This window comes from Nicotiana attenuata, chromosome 2, assembly GCF_001879085.1.
Source record: "Nicotiana attenuata strain UT chromosome 2, NIATTr2, whole genome shotgun sequence".
Taxonomy (NCBI): domain Eukaryota; kingdom Viridiplantae; phylum Streptophyta; class Magnoliopsida; order Solanales; family Solanaceae; genus Nicotiana; species Nicotiana attenuata.
In genome coordinates this window covers 372,329-388,992 of record NC_031990.1, presented here as the reverse complement: position 1 = coordinate 388,992, position 16,664 = coordinate 372,329, and positions in this window count along the sequence as shown.

Here is a 16,664-nt window from a genome sequence, read left to right as displayed (position 1 = left end):
TGTAAGTTCAGGACTAGTTGTCCTTAATTTATGAGCTTGTAAGTCTAAGTTAAGGACTACTTGTTCTCAGTTTTTGAACTTGTAACTCTAAGTTTAGGACTACCCGTCCTTAACTTTGAATTTGTAACTCTAAGTTCAGGACTACATGTCCTTAACTTTTGAACTTGGAACTCGAAGTTCAGGACTACCTGTCCTTAATTTCTATACTTGTAACTCTAAGTTAAGGACTACTTGTCCTTAGTTTCTGTGGTTGTAACTCTAAGTTAAGGACTAAGTGTCCTTAATTTTGAACTTTCAACTCTAAGTTCAGGGCCAGTTGTCCTTTACACATCTAACTCCTTAATCTGAATTTGTACCTCCAAATTCCAATAGTATAAGTTTCTCTATTGGCCACTCAGTTACTTGTTCCACTACAACCAACTATTACGTAACAGAAATGCCACTAATCATAAACAATTTGGCCCAAAACAGCAAGAAATCAGATTTGAATGCAAGTACTGGTTATTTATTACTACTAGTGTTCTTTGCTTCAGAGAGTAAGTTAGATTTGAAATGCTTTTCAGTAGCATAAGTACTCAAAAGTCGAATCGAACCAACAGCCAAGTAGGTAGGTGATTTTCAAAGTTAGCTTATCTATGAACATAGGCATGCATCGAACTGAAAGAGAAGCCATGGTTTGGAAAGAAAGGGTAAAAATATCTTTTCATATTAATTTTAATAGAGTAATGGCTATTTTTGCTCAACATTAGAATTGCTGGATAAAAAATAAATACCACCTCAAATAGTGGCTACCCCGCGCCATTTTTACTAATCTATTGCTAAAATCTTGCCAGTAGTTATTAGTGTATATTCAATTTCCAACTGTTAGAAATTGTGCGTCCACCAGACTGTATAGAGAAACGGTTTCTCTATGTGTTTCTTCTGAAAATACTGATGAATCAAACTGTATAGGGATCTGGTCCTATATCAGTTTGGTACAATGCTAATTTTGTGTGAATCCACCAAATAGTAGAGTACCTGGTCCTTTGTGGGGTTCTGCAGTGAATGCTAGTAAAGTTGTATGTAAATAAAGCCGAGGATTTTTACGTGAAAAAATTTCACACAAGGGGATCAAAAAACCACGACCTATACCGGTAGGCTTTTAACTTCACTAACTTGCAAACTCTCTGTTACAAGCCACTTTACAATAACCCTATTGCAAAGAATTCAGCTAACTTGTGATGCTCTCATCACAAGCCACTCTATAACTATCCTAGTTACAAAAAAATTGACTAACTTGTGGTATTTCCACCACAAGTCACTTTGTCACACTACAGTTACAAAGGCTTTGACTAACTTGTAATGTTTCTACCACAAGCCACTTTGTCACACTACGGTTACAAAGGCTTTTGCTTATGACTATCCCTAGTCACAACATAAACTCAGAAGTTTACGAATTCTGGTTTGTTCCTAAGACAACGCTTCTAAGAAAGCAAACTAGGAATTACAATGAAGAACACATAACAAAGACTCAACAACCTAAGCACTTAAGATATCTTCGATCTTAGATCAGGTCCTTGAGGTTGAAGCAGCTTTGTTCTTGAGAGAGGTTCTTGAGCACTTGAGAGAATTTTCGTTTTTGTATTTGCAAGTGTTGAACCAGAATCTTGTCCCTTGCATGAGGTTTATACTACACAAGACATTACCTTAGTGATGTCAATTCACAATGGTGATATCCAATCTCAATGGAAAGTGACTGCTGCACTGTCTGTGCTCTGTTTGCTGCACTATTGCAGGCAGTCACTTTCTACAGTTGCTTTCCAGCTGTAGTTGACTTTGTACTTATGTCAGACAACCCTAAGGGACCAGGTCCCTGTTGTGTTCCTCTTTGTATAGTTGCGGACAGTTACTCAGTTGTGTTCCAGTTGTATAGTTGACTCTTACTTCTGTCAGAGAATCCTAAGGGATCAGGTACCTGTTGTGTTCCTCTTTGTACAGTTACGGACAGTCACTTTCTGCAGTTGCGTTCCAGCTGTATAGTTGGCTTGTACTTCTATCAGGGGAGCACCAAGGGATCAGGTTCCTGATCTGGTACTTGTGCACACTGCCCAGATTGTCTTGAGTTGAGTAACTTGAATCATTGTACTTTAGTTGATCTAAGAATGAGTGGGCGCTGGAAACAGTGCAGTGCGGCAGAATCTTCGTTTCCAGCTGTGTCTAATTGAATTTGTACTGCCGTGAGGAACCCACAAGAGTATTAGGTCCTTGTCTGGGTTCCTACCTCCTGAAGCTGTAGCAAGTTCACATTTGGCTGGAATCCATTAGATGCAGTGTAATCCAAGTGAATCAGGTTCCCTATCCGGTTCTTGACATTAAGTTTGTTAGATCATCAAAACACAAGGCACGGATATTGAAAACCTATCAATTTCCCCCTTTTTGATGACGACAAACTTAGCATTGAAAACGAGGAGTTAGAGTTCAGAGAACCAGATGAATAACAGGAGACCACAGGTTCCCCCTGACTTTATGCTCTTATTTACACATGTTTCCCCATATGTTCCCCCTGACTTTATGCTATTATTTACACATGTTTCCCCATATATTCCCCCTGACTCTATTCTTCCCCTTTTTAATATCGTTCTTGGTCTTTTATCTGGTTCCATACAGAAAGTTTGTTAGATCATCAAAACATAGCTTAAAAGACCTTAAGCCCATCAATTTCCCCCTTTTTGATGATGACAAAGTTTTAACATTGATGACTATTTGACTTAACCAGATAAGGTACTAGTAACTGCATATGTTCCCCCTAACTCTATTCTTCCCCCTTTTGGCATCAACAAAAAGACACAATCAGACAAAAAGGCATAAAGAAGTCCAACAAGGCTAACTCATGCCACATATGTGCACACAATCATGATAGAAAAGAGAAGCAAAAGGGAAAACAAGCTTTGTACAAGCAAAAGAAGAGCTGTTTTATGGATAAGAGATTTGACTGTTTCAACAGGAGCAGCAACGGTGAAATCCAACATGCCATCACAAAAAGACAAACCAAAAAGAAAAACAACAGCCACAAAATTATCAGAGCAAAAGATAACTGGCCACTGAGAGGATCCTAGGGGGTACTAGAAGAGGGAGGCTTGGAAGAGGAGGCAGTAATGGTTTTGAGAACCAGGTCCATGCGGGCATTTGCAGACAGTTGTTAGTCAAGTAGTTTTTCCTGCTGGTTCTCCATTTGTTGCCTAAGTCCAGAACTTGTCGCATACCTGCCATCTCCAAGATTGCCGGGTCAAACGTGCGTCCCCACAAGACTTTCTGAGTGCTCAGACTCTCCTGCCCAAGGCCACTGTTACTTGGAATGGTCTTCATTGAACCAGGTCCTCCCATAGTTTCCCACTTTTGTTTACTAGACATTTCAACAACCTTCCCGTTCCTGCTTGCAACAGCCACAATGTCACTTTCAAACAAATCTTTCTCAACCACAGAATTTTGTAGATCTTTTCATTTAGGAACTAGGTTCCTCCATAGCATCTTTATCAACCTCAACCACTGGAATGTGTTTGTTAGCCACAACTTCCCCCCATTTATCAACCTCTTCTTCTTTTTCTTAATACTCTGCTTACTCTTCTGCAAGGCAGACTCAAAAGCCTCTTTCTTCTGCAACCGCCTGGTTTGTTTCAGCTGAAGGAGAATCAGGTTCTTCAACAGGTTTTTCTATGACGGTGTCATGAACCGGATACTCGAAAAGCACTAGAGTCCTTTTATCCCCTAAGAATGGAGTTTCTTCCCCCTGAGATTCAGGAACAGAGGAGAAGTAGGGTTTGCAACACATGGAAGTGAGACTGGAGATGAGGTGACTGGAGATGAGGAGGAAACCGGTATGGGTACAGTAGTATCAGGGAAAGTGAAGAAGTGGGTTCCGGTGATGGTGTTAAGGGAGGAGGAGATGTGGGAGTGATGTTGATGGCAAGAGAAAAAGACGATTATTTGTTGGCCATGGTGAGAGAAGTGGTAGAGAGTTCTGAAGGAAAAATTAAAGTGATGCAGAGGGAGACAATGGTTTAGAACTGCTGGCTCGAAAAGTCGGATGATGTGGCAGTTGAGTTAATTTTGCTATCCTTTTTCTTTGAACAAGCATGCGAAAAACACATTACTACTAACCTGTGGTGCAGGAACCAGGTTCCTGACCTATTTTTGTAAAAGGGTTTTTGCAGCTCTCCTCCAAAGTTCAACACTGTACCTTTAGCTTCTATGATCATCATGTGTGTTTACCTACAACGGCATAAATGTGAGTTAGGCCTAGTCAGAAAACACTTTAGCCAATTTTACCTTAGTGTGACTATCATAGTCATGTCAGCAGAACCAGGTTCTCAATTAGGTTTAAGTAATCACAGTGCCATCTTGTTTCTCAAAGTGTTCCCTGCTCAGAGCTTTGGTGAAGATATCTGCAATTTGATCTTTTGTGCAACAAAATCTTATCCAAATAAGACCTTTTTTCACATTGTCCCTGAGAAAATGGTGTCTGACATCAATGTGCTTGGTTTTCTTTTGTAGAACAGGGTTCTTTGCCATGTTGAGAGCACTGGTGTTGACACATAGAAGCGGTACACCATCAATGTATACACCAAAATCTTCCAATTTTTGTTTGATCCACAGTGAATGAGCACATCACGAGGCAGCTGCAACATATTCTGAAGGATAGTACAGAACCAGGTTCTGTGTGCCCTTAAAATATCTCAGAATTCTCTTAGCAGCCTTCAGATGAGATTCCTTAGAATTTGATTGGAACCTTGCACATAATCTTACACCAAATACAATGTCTGGCCTGCTGGCAGTAAGGTAGAGTAGAGATCCAATGATTCTCATGCTTCCATGTCAAACCCTTTAAAGAGTTCTTTGATGCATTTCTGCTAACTGATACACGTTCCCTTTATGGACTGCTTCACTTGAAGACCCAGGAAGACATTCAGTTCCCCCATAGTACTCATTTCAAACTCACTTCCCATGAGTTTAGCAGATTCTTCACATAATGAGTTAGTTGTAGCTCCAAATATGATATCATCCACATAAATCTGATCAATGAGCAGGTTCCTTTCCTGTTTCTTCAAAGACAATGTATTGTCAATCTTTCCTCTTGTGAAGCCATTTTCCAAGAAAAACTTGTATAGTCTCTCGTACCAGGTTCTAGGGGCTTGCTTCAATACGTACAGTGCCTTATCCAATTTGAATACATGTTCAGGATGTACATGACATTCAAAACCTGGAGGTAGCTTGATATAGACTTCTTTCTTGAGAAAACCATTCATGAAGGCACTCTTCACATCCATTTGGAATAGGGTGAATTCCATATGTGAAGCAAAGGCAATGTGGATCTTAATAGCTTCCATGCGAGCTACTGAAGCAAAAGTCTCATCATAATCGATCCCTTCCTCCTGATTGTATCCTTGGACAGCGAGCCTTGCTTTGTTCCTTGTAGTATTTCCATGTTCATCCAGCTCATTCCTGAATACCCACCTGGTCCCTATGATGGTTCTTCCTGAGGGTCTAGGTACCAGGTGCCATACCTTGTTTCTTTCTTTCAACAACACCATTTTGCTGTGGAGTCCTTGGTGCTGAGAGGTTGTGAGTGATCCCAATTTCGTTACAAACTCATCAATTTTGGCGTTTTTCAAATTATGTCTCGTGGTTAGATCTGATGCATGCTACCTTCAATTCCATCTTCACTTGGATCTTCTTGACAAAGCCCACAAATACCTCAAAAGTCTCATCCTTTGTTCTAAGAACCAGTGTCCAGGTGAATCTTGAATTTTGGCAGACCACGAACCAGGTTCTTCTGAATCAATTTATTCAGAAGTGAGAAGCTTGCATGCCCCAATCTTCTATGCCAACGTTTTGCGTCATCATCAACTGACTTCAAGCATCTCATATCACCCTCTTTTAGAGATTCAAAAGTTAGCAACGTAGATGTTCTTGTGTCTTTTGGCTACTAAGACCACTTCGCCAGTTACCAGATTGGTAACTGTGCACACTTTTGATAAGAACTCTACATTGATCCCTTTATCACAGATTTGAGAGACACTCAGAAGACTGTACTTCAGGCCACCCACATAGTACACATTCAATTGAGCGTCAAAGAGGCTTTCCAATTCTTTTTCAACACCGAGAATGTAACCTTCCTTTTCTAAGGATACATTCCCTTCCTGCAGGGCTTTCAGTGAGAGAGAGTCCATGGTGCTTCCATTCATGTGCTTTGAGCATACACTGTTCATGGTCCATTGTAGTCCGCTTCCTCCCATTATTCCCTGCACATCTAAATTATGGGTTAGATTTAGGAACCCAAACTAGTTTGGGTCCCTTGTTATGATAAAGGGGATGGATAAGGGCTTTTCCAGTCCATGCAGGTAATGTGTGTTTTCTGTGAGAGGAACCCGGTCCCTCTTTTGTAGTCACCTTTTCAGCAAACACCTTGTTTTCTTTTTCAACAGATTGATTCCTGGCCTGGCAATTTTCCTTGAAGTGCCCATTGTTCCCATAGTGGGTACACAGCCAGTTATCAGGAACTGTGACGTACTTGCTGTGAGGGTTGTAAGGAGTTTTCTCCTTTTGGAACCCGATTCCCTGCCTGTTTCCACTATTGTTGAAGTACATGGTAGTGACAGCATCTGAGGACCAGGTCCACTTGAGAGATTTCTCAAGGTCATTTTTTACTCTCTTCAATTCAGCTTGAAGCTGCTTATTTTTCTCGAGTTCACCACATATCCTAGTTCTAGCAGCTTTCAACTCATTTTCAAGCCTAATGTGTTCCTCACTGGCTCTCTCCTTTCCTTTTCCAGAATTTTCAGGTTTTGACTTAATCTCAGGTTTCACTATTGATTTCCTTAGGTCTGTAATTTCTGTCAAAAGATCATTCTTTTCTTTTCTGAAAGTTTTAATGGTTCTCTTATGGTCAGTCACTACAGCCACTAAGTCGTCGCTAGTTTGTTCAGATTCTACTAATTCTAAGGTCAAAGAATCCCTATCCTCCAGAAGACTATGAAAAGCATTGATTAATACATTAGCTAAAAACATAAGCTTTCTTGGAGAATAGGATTTCAGATTTCTCTGAACATCCCTGAAATTTGCCTCATCGTCTTCATCTTCTTCATCATCATCATCATCTGACTGAGCCATCAATGCAAAGGTTGAGTCATATTCAGCTGATCTTTTTCTCTTGAAGTTCTTGGAGAATTCTTTCTTTAAGAGAGGATAATTTTTCATGAAGTGTCCACCCTTTCCGCATTTTGTAATAAAGATCATTGTTCTTTGATCTGTTAGAGTTGTCCCTTTCTAGCACTTCTCCATTTCTTCTGACCATCTTCTGAAACCTTTTGGTTAAGTAAGCCATGTAACTGTCTTCCTCACTCGAATCATTGTTAGCAGCTTTAAGTACCCGGTACTTTTCCTTCTTTGGTTTTCTCCTTTCAAGAGTTGGTGGAGCAGCCATGAGGATCCTTCCTAGGTGTTAGCCTGATAGGAAGAACCTGCTCTGATACCACTTATTAGAGACTGTGCGTCCACCAGACTGTATAGAGAACCGGGTTCTCTATGTGTTTCCTCTGAAAGTACTGATGAACCAAACTGTATAGCGATCTGGTCCTATATCAGTTTGGTACAGTGCTAAGTTTGTGTGAGTCCACCAAATAGTAGAGTACCTGGTCCTTTATCGGGTTCTGCAGTGAATGCTAGTAAAGCAGAATGTAAATAAGGCCGAGGTTTTTTACGTGGAAAATTCCCACACAAGGGGATCAAAAAACCACGACCTACACCTGTAGGCTTTTAACTTCACTAACTTGCAATCTCCCTATTACAAGCCACTTTACAGTAACTCTATTGCAAAGACTTNGCTGCACTATTGCAGGAAGTCACTTTCTGCAGTTGCTTTCCAGCTGTAGTTGACTTTGTACTTATGTCAGACAACCCTAAGGGACCAGGTCCCTGTTGTATTCCTCTTTGTATAGTTGCGGACAGTCACTCAGTTGTGTTCCAGTTGTATAGTTGACTCTTACTTCTGTCAGAAAATCCTAAGGGATCAGGTACCTGTTGTGTTCCTCTTTGTACAGTTGCGGACAGTCACTTTCTGCAGTTGCGTTCCAGCTGTATAGTTGGCTTGTACTTCTGTCAGGGGAGCACCAAGGGATCAGGTTCCTGATCTGGTACTTGTGCACACTGCCCAGATTGTCTTGAGTTGAGTAACTTGAATAATTGTACTTTAGTTGATCTGAGAATGAGTGGGCGCTGGAAACAGTGCAGTGCGGCAGAATCTTCATTTCCAGCTGTGTCTAATTGAATTTGTACTGCCGTGAGGAACCCACAAGAGTATTAGGTCCTTGTCTGGGTTCCTACCTCCTGAAGCTGTAGCAAGTTCACATTTGGCTGGAATCCATTAGATGCAGTGTAATCCAAGTGAGTCAGGTTCCCTATCCGGTTCGTGACATTAAGTTTGTTAGATCATCAAAACACAAGGCAAAGATATTGAAAACCTATCACCAACCAAATCATTCTTTAGGTGTCGGCCTGGCCCAATAACATTGGAGTGTATTAGGTATAAAGGAAACATTTCAAGTAAGTTATTTTCTGATAACCAAACATTGAAAAGATATTTTTGTTCAGAAACATTTTACATCAAAAGGGACAAAATAGCTTTGATTTCTTATATTTTTCTTCAATAGTAAATTTGAAATAGTTTTAAAATTCTGAGAGAGTATTGAATATTGAGACAAAATTTCTTTGAAAAATGCAAGGTTTCTTCTCTATTTTTCTAGCCCTGGGTGGAGAGGTGTTATTACTTGGTATGGAGTTTTTCATCTTAACTCCTTTTAATTAAGAGAAAAAAATTGAGGCTTGTTAATTTTTTTGTTTGATATGGCAATGTTCCAATCTTTTAAAAGTGTAGATCTTCATTGCTTATCATATCTTTTGGTGTAGAAGAAAGGAAGAATGGACTAATCTATTTAATTTTCATAGATTAAATTCTGTTTATAGTACTACAATGTAGGTGTAATTCTGTTTGTTCCCTTGATTCTTCCTCTGGATTGTTCTTCGGGATAATACGGACCTCCCTGAGATGTATTTTATTTCCATGAAAGTCGAGCATTATTATATTGTATGGATCTTCTTCTTGAAGTATTTGATTATCAAGAAGCGTTCGGCCATCCGGCCAACCACATTTCATGTTAATTTTGAGAAAGAACGTCTCTTAATCACTTCGTCTTTAAGAAAGATATTATTTGATGTCTTGATTTCCTTATAAGTAACCCAAGAGTTTATGGAATTTTCGAGATAATCAAAATATTAGCTCATTGTACTATAATTAAATTATCAAGTACAAAATTATTGTACTAGGTTGGATAACCTTGCTCCCTAGGGATATTCTCCTACTGATATAGTCTTTAGCTCTCTTTACAACTAGCTTAATCTTGAAAAGTATTTTTTATTGATCGATTGATCAATAAATGAGAATGGGAGCGTAACTGGTAAAGTTGTTGCCATGTAATCAGGAAGTCACGGGTTCAAGCCATGGTAACAGCGTCTTGCAAAAATGTAGCGTAAGACTGCGTACAATAGACCCTTATGGTCCGACCCTTCCTCGGACATCGCGCATAGCGGGAGGGGAGCATTGGTGTAACTAGTAAAGTTGTTGCCATGTGACCAGGAAGTCACGTGATCAAGCCGTGAAAACAGCCTCTTACAGAAATGCAGGTAAAGCAGCGTACCATAGATCGTTATGGTCCAGCCCTTCCTCGAATCTTGCGCATAGCGGAAGCTTAGAGCACCAAGTTGCCCTTCTATTGATCAATAAATGTAATTATGTGAACGAATCAAGCAAACGAATAAAATGACAAAGATCGAAATGACAATTTACTGAAAACAAATATTGCAAATAACTAAACCAGAAGGAAAGTGAAAAGAAAAAAGAAATTGAAAAGAGTTCTATGAAATGACAATCTACTGGATACTAATTAGCGCAAACTAACTAATCATAAGGAAAGTGAGAAAAGATTGAAATGACAACATAAACAAAATCATAATGTTCTTGCATCCAATGATAAACAAGAAATCGATCGGTGTCAGTACGGAGCTAGGATTTAAAGCTTATGGGCTCGAGATTTTAATCTTTTTGAGTTATTGGACTTTAATTTAATATTTCATACGTATTCAATAACTTTTTTAAAGTAAGTATAAAGCTTGAACCAATACTATGGGTTCGGCCGAACTCGTAATCGATACTCTTGCTATGTCCCTGTCGGTGTAATGCATAATTTATGGGTTCGTTCCAATACAATAATTTTGCCTCAAACTCTATACATATATGTATTAATGAAATTCGTTAAATAAATATAAATAATAGATTAAACCTAATAATAGAATTTTGAACTCGAATCTACGACGTTTAAATCTTGAATTCGCCTCGAACAAGCTTGATCACTTAAGTTTTATGCAATTGCTTGATCACTAAGATATGAAATTGAGGCCATGTTTTGGATGTGTTTAATGGTATATATCCCCATCGGTGACAATTGCATGTCATCTATTTTATACTCCCTCCGTTTTATATTAGATGAGGTACTTTCCTTTTTAGTCTGTTCCAAAACAAATGACACATTTCTAAATTTGGAAATAATTCAACTTTAAACTCTTTCATTTTACCCATTTACCCTTAGAGAAGCTTTTATAGCCACACAAATGTCATGGCCCCACAAACCTTTTACCTCTTTATGCTTTTAAGACCATAAGTTTCAAAAGTATTCTTCTTTTTTCTTAAACTCCGTGCCGAGTCAAACTACCTCATCTAATATGAAACGGAGAGAGTAGTTTTTAAACTTCTGTTAATATTTTTATGGTTTCTGCTGATGTTACTGATGAATTGTCTCTTCTTGTTTTATTTTCGTCTTCTTGAGCCGAGGGTCTATTGGAACAGCCTCTCCGCCCCATCGGGGTAGGTTAAGATTAGCGTACGCTCTACCCTTCTCTGACCTCACTTTGTGGGATTTTACTGAATCGTCATTGTTGTTGTTGTATCCCATCGGTGACAATGAGATAATTTAAAGCTTTGTTTCTGTTTAGTCATCTAACTGCCAACATAACCACAATCATTAGTGACGTCAATCATCTAAAACAAAAAGAAGAAAAGAAGATAGTGTTTCTAGACTTATTTTCTTTCTGAGTTAGGAAATTTTTATTAAAAAAAAACATATCTGCAAAATATTCCCTTATTAATGTTACCGTATACATTTATATATATGATTATTTCGCATCATATCATGCATAAAATAATATATGTATAAACTTTCAAATAGTTTATTGCAAATATTATTTAATGCTGTTAACTAAAACTATGCGAAAATTATTTCTTTCTTATGAAACTAATCAATCACTATAAATTATGCTGCATTTTATGTTGCGATTAATTATAAAAATACAACTAACCAAACGACCCCAAGATTCACAAAAGCCTTAATCATGAACAAATGTTGAATTAATAATAAATAAACGATTGGTTATGCAATAAATCCTAAGGGGACCCATTAATTATTATAATCACGTTAAACTCCTAGTCCCATCCCTATCTCCTTAACCTCCTAATTATTTCCCTATCGCTTTTTTTTTTTTTTTTTTGGCGTGACAATAAATTAAATAAAAAGGCATTTTAATCTCTAACATCTTATTAACAAAAAAGAATTGTGTTACATCTCGTAAATAATTTGATTAGTTAGCAACCAAAAAATTATAATTGACCCCGCTTGCTCGTAATTGATGAATTATCTCAATTCTCAGCTACAATATAACTCAATTCAATTGAGATAATTTTCTTATTATTGAAGATGGATGCGTTTAAATTGATTGAAATAAATATTAAGTATTCATATTTGATATTACTGACATTAACTTGCTTGTGAATGATTTGCAGTCATTGTTATCGTTGTATGCAACTATTTTATTATCACATTGTATAAAAATGTATATGGCATTGTCAAATAAGATTGTGGTTGTTATAATTCCTTTCTCCATTATCGCTTTTTTAATTGATTTCTTGGAAATTTTGTTTCTCCGGTGAAAGACGAAAATATATCACCTAATTTAGTAAGATCTCAAACACAAAAGAACCAAAATGAATTTAATTATGTTAATTAGTTTGGGATAAATCTTTGTCTTGAGTCTCTGGATAACAATTCTCTCAAATGGGAGGTCACGTGAAAAGACATAGATTAAGTGGGCGTTTGGACATAAGAATTCTAAAATTTCGAAAAAAGTAGAATTTTTTTTTCAAAGAAAAATGATATTTGAAAATTAGAGTTGTTCTTGGACATAAATATAATTTTGGATTATTTTTTAATTTATGTGTGTAATTTACAATAACAACAATGACCCAGTAAAATTCCACAAATGGGATATAAAAGTTCAGTTTAGTGTACCTACTATGTAAGACAATTCAGCTACCAAAGGATAGTCTAATTTAACTTTACTGTATATTATTATATCATAACTTTCGTTTAAAACTGAAAACAGAAAGAAAAAGATAAGTCCTAATCTAGTGTCGCTTTGCATGTAAATCTGAAAACAACGGGCAGAAAAAGTTGAAGTAACGGTTTGCCAAAGTAACGGCTTATTAGAGTTATAAGAGCTGTGGTATGGGTTACTATCCACTTATAAAAAATTACTAGTATTAGTACTCGCGCGATGCGCGGACATAAAATATATAAAATTATGATTTGAGTTATTTAAATTATGTGCAAATAACCTTAAATTAAACCTTCTATTTATAAATTATAAATTATAAATTATAAATTAAATTTTGATATTAATTAAGAAGCAGGACATGAAACCATTTTTCAAATCTCATAGTGGATAATTTATTTTCTTTTTCTATATCTGTAATAATCCAACCCCTTGATTTTGACACTTGTATTATATTTTACGGTCAATATTAAAGAATCTATACATGTAACATTGTGATATGTCTTGTTTGAGCATATTAAATTATATTATTTTAATAAAATTCTTACTACCACTTTATTTTTCATCTCAAACTCAAATATCCTTATCCTTCTACATTTTTAGATATAAATTTTTTCTCTTTTTTGTTCCTTGCTTATAGTTTTTGCATTATTTTATTACTTAATATTGTAATACTATAATGTGATCTTTTATTATCTTGTTTATTACCCTTTTAGTAATCATCAATAAATGAAAAAAAAAATTATTCTTGAAATTTAATGTATTTTTACACTTTTATCCACTTACTCGGATCTCTTTCATCATTTAAATGTATTAATAATATTTTTACTACTATTTAATAATTTAATTTATTTATTTTTAATAAATTTAAAAAATATAAGTATCCTCGTACTATCTCTATTTTCCTCTTTATACATAATTTCTTTACTTATACTCAAAATAAACAGAATTTCAAATTTCTATTCAATTAAAATTCAAACTGAAGTATGATACTTTTCTTATATTTGATAGTTCTCTATCGGGAACATACATATCACATTTTGTTTTAAAATATAACGTTGAATTAGTCTATATATATATATATAAAAGTTCTTTTATAATGTTTTCAAATCTATTGAATTTTCTTATAATTATTTTTTGTATTACGTGCATTTATTTTGTAATCTATTGATACAAATTTGGCTTTNTTAGTTTTTGATTTTATCTATTAGACTTGAGTTACGTGAATTTATCCATATTATGACTTTTCTTATCATAATATAAAAACTTTCTCATCTCAAATTTAAATTAGTTTTTACCCTTTTTCTCTATGATAAAAAATCTGAATTTTTATTATTTTCTCTATTTATTATTTATTTTTGATATTATATTATTCAATTCCTAATATTATTACACTGTCATGTGAATTTTTATTATCTTGTTTGAATTTAATATGTATTCTACCTCACTCATTCTAATATAATATAGATAAAAATTAAATAACTTTCTCATCTCAAATTCAAATAATTTTATCATTCTATTTTTTAAATTGGACCGTATTTTCAAAAATTTATGTTATGCTTTCAAACTTAAATTAACAGCACTCAATTTAAATATTAATCAGACAAAAATATTTTCTTAATTATTTGAACACATTATATCTAAAAGTTATAATATTTCATATAAAATATTTGTTTGCCCGATTTATCAATATTAATATGACTTTATTATTCTTGTTATTAAAATAGTTTTTACTGATTATTTAATTTTTTTCTTAACTTATAAATAATTTTTATACTTTATGTAAGATCTTATTTTGCTGCTTGAATTTTTTTAATTTTAAATTCAATAAATCTTTAACATCTTAAGTAAATTTTAGTTTTATTTTATATTTTAACTTACTCCAAAATATAATAGTCATAGGTTTCAATTTACGTATTTTTATATTTTTTATTTTTTATTATAGTTTTTAATTAATATTTTCCCCATATTTCTAGCTAACATAAAAGAAAATCTATGACTGGATCAATATATAGATATAAATATAGATATAGATACAAATATAAATATAAATATAAATATAAATATAAATATAAATATAAATATAAATATAAATATAAATATAGATATATAAATAGATTTTTCTAAGATCTATTTAGATTATGTATAAGATTCATTTAAACTACTTCCATTAAATATGTTTCCATTTATAATTCAAATTTTTAATGTTGTCTTAAACTTGCCAAGTGGGTTCATTTTAGCTTGCCACTTGGCTTAACCACATGCTTCACTCTCTTCTTTTAATATAATATAGATTACTCCTGATGAAGTAAGATAATTTTGTATTATCTATCTATATAGAATAGGAGAAGCAAAAGCACTACATTAAGACAAGTGTCTTAACTACAAAAAGCCAAGTGGCATTGTTGAGACAAATTAAACTACTTTTCAAAATAATTTTTTTTTGAATTTTAAATTTGAATTAATTGGTTACACTACTTAATTTATAAATATAGATATCTTATAATTATCAATAAAAAACGAAAAATACAAAAAAATATTCTACTCATTCAAATTGGAGTTTTAAAATTATTTTACAATAAAAAATAAAAATAACATATACACATAACTAAAATCATAATAAACAAATAGTCATAAAATGAAGAATACTAAAAAAAAAATCAAATGATATAGTAAAAATACATCTACTAATTAAATTGCTCATGTAGGAAAATTTAGTTAATAAATAGTACTCATAATTTTATAATGAAAAATATAAAAATATAAAGAAACTATTAGGATATTATACATAAGATAATATATTATATAAAAGACATTTTATTAATTTTTAAAAATATTAGTACGTTTTTTATAAAAATAATAAAGGCTTATCTCGTTATACTTTTGATGAATTAAAAATTATAATTTAGGAAAATAAATTATATTATTTGAATCTTCAGTAAAATATAAAATGAAACAACTAATCACATATTATAGTAGAAAAGAATGTACGAAAAGGGGTGGATAAAGATAATTTTATAATATTTATATTTTAAATTAATTAATAAACAAAATATAAATAAATAACACTCAAGAAATTATTGATAAATTTAGATAATTGAAGAATTTTAAACCGTATAACATAAGTATAAAAATATATATTTCCAAAATAAGAAAATATGTATGTATGTTCTACTAGAAGAGAAGTAATATCAAAATATTAAGCCAATTGATAAATTAATAAAAAATCACATTAGTAAATATATAGTATTAAGTACTTGCTAATTTAATAAAGAATAAACAAGGAATAAACAATTTATTTGATTACTATAATGCTTTGTGTCCTTTGATTTTGTATAGATTTTATTATATTTATGTACACTACATTAAATAATAAAATAGTAACTAATATTTATTAAAATATTATAATATATTGGATCATAATTTTATAAGATTAATATTCCGTCAAATTATCCGCGCATCGTGCGGGTTCTAGCACTAGTTAAGTGATAAAATTAAGGTGAAAACATATACTATTATTTAGCTACAGTTATGTAATAATGATAACAATACATTAAGGTGTAAGTAAATATTTTTGGACAAAATACATAATCAGGGGTCGACCGTAACTAATTACATTTGCTAGAAAAAATATATATATATAAAAATTATATATTTTAGCAGTTATTATTTTCGAGAGCGGATAAAAATATACATTTCTTAATATTTTTTCCATACTGAGCAAAGTTACTTGGCTCACAATGGTGTATATACAACCTTACCAGGCAGTAGATACTATGTGTCCACTACTTTTAACTTAGAACTATATATAAAACTAAATATTCTCCTCAAAAGAGTTACTTTATATTTATATTTAGTTTGCATTCAATATTGCAAAGAAAAAATATATCTATTGACATTTTGTATTAGTAATTTAATATTTTGAATCTTTCCTAGAATAATTGTCCAACGAGAAGACGTCAAAGGGGATATATTATATATCATCCACCAAATTCTAGGCTGTATCATGGAAGCCATTTCTGTTCTCCCTTCTTCTTTCTCCTTATTATTATTATTATGAAAATTTGTACTTTAGTCCCTATCAGACTTCTCAATGCAACAGTAACTCAAAGCTCAACTGAGCTTCAATGGTGATGAAATCTGAACCTCTACGCCATGGGAGGTTATAGTGAAGAAAATGATGAAGAAGAAGA